At 44.0% G+C, this 5,269-nt stretch overlaps 1 long non-coding RNA gene across 1 annotated transcript; it reads left to right on the top strand.

The window, feature by feature from the left end:
• Nucleotides 1–1,208: 1,208 nt before the first annotated feature.
• Nucleotides 1,209–4,466, top strand: LOC143986974 (uncharacterized). The gene is made up of 2 exons (XR_013276582.1): nucleotides 1,209–1,864; nucleotides 3,432–4,466. It is a non-coding gene; the product is annotated as an uncharacterized LOC143986974 (long non-coding RNA).
• The last annotated feature ends 803 nt before the right edge of the window (nucleotides 4,467–5,269 follow it).

Genomic DNA, 5,269 nt, shown 5'->3' with positions numbered 1-5,269 from the left:
CGGAGGAGAGAACGTGTTATTTATTATTGGCCTTAGAGTTATTGCTTTGACCCAAGTCCAGTCCAGGAACAGGAGGAGGAGGATTTCTTGGACCGAAAATTGATTACTTTATTAATAGTGACCAATTCTATCATGTGCCTTTGCTGCGGGAGCTCCGGGAGAATAATCCTGATGATTTTTGGAATTATCTCCGGATGACAGGCCTCTGCTTTCACCAACTCTTGGCATTGGTGACCCCCTATATTAAGAAGCAGGACACATGCATGAGGCTTTTATTTTATTTTTTGGTTGAATAATAATGATGATTTAATTTGGTAATATGTTCTATATTTTTGGATGCATAAATGCACTTTTTGGTTAAGTTCTATTGGCAGATAACATGTCTAATTTTATTTGTTTTATTTTTTTAATGCACAATAAAAAAAAAATTGTGTAGAATAATACTTGGCTGTGTGTTTTACTTCCAATGACAGTTTGGGAGTGGCAGTTACATTTAAAAAAATACAATGTAACATTAACAAGGGACACCAACATAGTTGTATCTTTGATCTTAAAATCTACGGGATAATGGAGTTGTGGTAACTTGACCAAATGAAAAAAATGTTTATGTTAAATTCTTGAAAAATGAATAAACAAAGATTTGAAGAAAATACTTTTGAAATTCTGTTAGCGTGTTAAAACTGTTAGTGCCCGTTCACACTACCGCGACACGACTTGCGCGCGACTTATCGACGCGACTTCGACGCGACTTCGACGCGACTTTCGACGCGACTTCGACGCGACTTAGCGCGACTTCGACGCGACTTAGCGCGATTTACAAGTCGCCTCAAGCACAGGCGACTTTGCCTATGGCCAATCAGCGCTACTCAGCTCTTGTGACATCATTGTTGTTTCCTGTCGCTTCTTCCTGCTTCCTGTCGTGTGTCTTGTCCTGTCACCACAATGTTGTCATTGCCTTATTTGATGAGAGCTGTAGTAACTGCTGGTGTGGCAGTGTTAATGGAAGAGGAGGAAGAGAGGAAGCGAAGGATGAGGATGAGAAGACGACGCCGCTACTGGATCCATCCAATTATTGCAAGTAGAGACAGTAGAGGCCAATTTTGGGCCATCTATGAAAATTTGCGTGTTTTTGAGGACAAGTTTTACAACTATACCCGGATGTCAATTGCAAGGCAAGTACATATGCTAATAGACTATTTTTTCCCATTTATTTTTTATTTTTTGAAAGATATATTTTGTAGCATTTAACGTAGAGAATAAAATGGCGAAGATTGATATTCAGCAGAATTGTTTGTCATCTACCTATGCTAAACATCAACTGGGGTGATCGGCAAGCTTGCATGTATCACATTAAAGCGGTGCGCTGGCTGGCTGGAAGGTGAAAAAAGTCCTGCTAGCCGCATCTTTGGAGCAGTGAAGGAGCGGTGTATTCACCACTCCTAACCACTCCTACCCATCAAAATCAATGGGACAGGGCCGCACAACCGCTGGCAAAGCGCCTCTGCATCGGCACTACCCTTTTTCGGGCGCTAGTGGGTGTTAAAACCACCCCGCAAGTGCCCCCAGACCACCGCTAAAACGACGGTAAAACGCAGCTAAAAATAGCAGCCTTTTACCGCCGACGGCCGCACCAGCCCAGTGTGAAAGGGGTCCTAGAGGCATCAGATTTGCATATGTTATTACATCGGTAATAGTGTAGCTACAAATGTCAGATATTTCTCATGTAGAATATATCAAATTACATTTTTTATCCATTTTACAGTTTTGATGAATTGCTTCGTCTAGTTTACAACCATCTGGAGCGACAGAACACCTCATATAGGAGGAGCCTCTCACCTACTGAAAGATTGATTATTACGCTCAGGTAAACTATCTATTTTTTTGATGCACATTACCATTATCACATTGTTATTATATGTGCAACAATCTAGCCTGAGCTCATTTGTCTTGGCTTCTCCTACGGGTCATATGAGTGCAATTATTTTGCAATCCTGTGCCCCTTTTCAGTGCAGAGTGAACAGAAGTCCACTTTCTGCAGATATCACGAAGATTAGTTGAGACAGCGCATCATCCTTCATTCGCCAGCAGCTGGCTGGACTGATGACAGTGGCAGCCTCTCAGCAAGCTGCTATCCACCCCTCCACATTGAGCGTGGGGGATCAGAGCAGCTGAGAGACAGCACCTCCCATCTTGGGGAGAGGACAGAACAGAGACATAGACGATGTATGTTGACTCAGTTCTGTGTGAAGAAACAGCAGTGGACAGTTGCATCATTGCTGCGATGTTGCATCCACCTAGGTACGTAATTCTTCCAAATAAAAATATTGTTGAAGAAATATTGCAAAATTTATCACACCAACATCCTTTTTTTTTGAAAAAAACTTTAATAATTAGAACAATATATAACCAAATAACAACAAAACAGAACATATGTTTATTTTTAAAATCTCACAGGTTTTGGTACACTGGCTCATATGGTGAGGAGCTGGTGGAAGGCATTGGTGTAACATTAGCTGAAGTTGCTGATGTCAGTGGGGATGGAGAGGGATAGGGTATAGGTGGATGGGCAGGATTAAGGGCATGTCCATACTCATTGGAGTAGGGACGGAAGTGAGGGGGATAGTAGGGATGGGTTCTGGGTGGTGGAGGGGTTGAGTACGTGTAGTAGGGTCCGGATGGTGGTGGTGGTCCAAACATGGAAGCGGATTGAATAGGATCATTTGTAATGCTCGCTTCTATGAGATCCATCACTGATTTTTTTACATCATTTTTCCTCTCCGGCGGTACTCTTTTTAGCATTTCGGCGACCATGATTCCAAAACTATGGTCTTCCGAATGCAGCTCGTCCAATTTCTGGTTCATCCGATCAACCAGTTCCGAAAATCGTTCTAGGTTTTGTGAGTTACTGCCCCTTGCTGGTCGACTTCGTTGTTGCCGGAGTCGGATAGGCTGAGCCGGCTGCTGACTAGTGGAAGCCTCTCCCTGGTTGCGGTCCGCTTCTTCACTTTGCTGTTGTTCCAGCAGCAAAGGATCATCCAGGGAAATGGGCAACGAGCCTTCCACTTCTTGAGAAGCTGCCTCCTCCTGTGCTGCATCCTGCCGTTCACCAGCAACTGGCCAACTTGATTGTGTTCTGCAATAAACATATAAAAGAACAGTTACCCCCTTCTTATTTGAATTGTATAGTATCACTTTACAACTATGTAAGATTTTATCTTACTCTCTCAGCTCCAGGAAAGGCCGCAGAAACTCTAGTTCATCTGCGTGAACATAGGGGACAATACGCTTTCCTCCAGATCCACTCCTGGCCTCATTCAATTTGCGTACGTAGCGCGAAAAACAGTCACGCAAACCCTTCCAACGGATTTGTAAGATTGATACTGCAAAACATAAATAGGAACATAAAATGGTTTATGTCTTTTGTCTTTCAGATACCTGGCAACCGGTCATTCCCTAGTTAGTCTACATTATGAGTTCATGTTGGGCAGATCAACGATCAGCTACATTATCCGTGACACCTGCCAAGTCATATGGGATGTGCTTAACAGCATGGTTATGAAACGGCCTACACAAGATAATTGGCGTGATATAGCAGAAATATTTTGGCGTCGGTGCAATTTCCCAAATTGCCTTGGAGCTATAGATGGGAAGCATGTGCGTGTCGTTAAGCCTGTTGGTAGTGGAAGTATGTTCTACAATTACAAAAAATATTGTTCTTTTGTACTTCTTGCTGTTGTCGATGCAAACTACTGCTTCACCTATATCGATATAGGATCCTACGGAAGTAGCTGCGATTCGCGTATTTTTGCAAATTCCTCATTTGGTGAAAGGCTACGATCTAATCAGCTAGATATTCCTGAGAACTGTCCTCTTCCTGGCACAACTGAACCCCCAATACCCTATGTGTTTGTCGCAGATGAGGCTTTTGCATTGTCGCAACACCTAATGAGGCCTTACTCCAATAGAAATCTGACAACCCGCAAGAAAGTCTTTAATTACCGGCTGACAAGGGCAAGAAGGATGGTTGAGTGCACGTTTGGAATTCTTGCCAATAAATGGCGTTTGTTACATACGCCTATCGCATTAAACATTGAAAATGCAATTACTGCTGTCAAAGCAGCTTGCGTGCTGCACAATTTTGTACGGGTACGTGACGGGTACCGTTTTGAGGATTCCCTTATGCATGACTTGGAAAGTGCACATATGACTGCTGCAAGGGGATCCTGCGATGGTGCCACTGTTCGTGAAAAGTTTGCATCATACTTTATTTCACCGGCCGGTGACTTAGAATGGCAATTGGATGCCATTTCCTAACTACATTGCTCACTGCTTTGCATCTAGAATTTGCTAATGTGTTATTACGGTTATAATGTTTTCCTGCTATGTCATCTTTATTTCATGTAATAAAAATGATATGTTGGTTATTTTTTTTTCTATAATGTAATAATAAAAGAATCATTCATTCACGATCATTCATTATTAACATTTATTAACACTAGCAGTTAGCATCAGTGAAAGAATACACAAAAGTGACGTGGCAGGTGACGTGGCAGGTGACGTGGCAGGTGACGTGGCAGGTGACGTGGCAAGTGACGTGGCAGGTGACGTGGCAGGTGACGTGGCAAGTGACGTGGCAGGTGACGTGGCAGGTGACGTGGCAAGTGACGTGGCAAGTGACGTGGCAGGTGACGTGGCAAGTGACGTGGCAAGTGACGTGGCAAGTGACGTGGCAGGTGACGTGGCAGGTGACGTGGCAGGTGACGTGGCAGGTGACGTGGCAAGTGACGTGGCAGGTGACGTGGCAAGTGACGTGGCAGGTGACGTGGCAGGTGACGTGGCAGGTGACGTGGCAAGTGACGTGGCAGGTGACGTGGCAAGTGACGTGGCAGGTGACGTGGCAAGTGACGTGGCAGGTGACGTGGCAGGTGACGTGGCAAGTGACGTGGCAAGTGACGTGGCAGGTGACGTGGCAAGTAATAACACCATGAATTTAATAAAAAGGTTAAACTTACATTTGTCACTACGATCGGTCGGCAGCATTGTTTCCCAATCTTCGAAAGTCAGTCTACATATTTCTAACCAAGCACTATCCCTCTTGGATTGATCCTTGTAGTCGGGATCTTGCTTGTTATATATGCAGGGTCGCTGCCTCACATGTCTGATGAGGGATTCATTATCTACTGGCTCCCTGTGCTGCACTTCTCTGCGGCCTCGGGATGACATGTTCTTCAATCTTCTCACAATCACAATCACAATCACTTCTTTTCTT

The sequence above is a fragment of the Lithobates pipiens genome, unplaced genomic scaffold (genome assembly GCF_037356315.1).
Source record: "Lithobates pipiens isolate NorthernLeopardFrog02 unplaced genomic scaffold, aLitPip1_a1.2 Scaffold_18, whole genome shotgun sequence".
Lineage (NCBI taxonomy): Eukaryota > Metazoa > Chordata > Amphibia > Anura > Ranidae > Lithobates > Lithobates pipiens.
The sequence above is the reverse complement of the archived record's forward strand: the minus strand, read 5'-3'. Positions and strand labels throughout refer to the sequence as shown.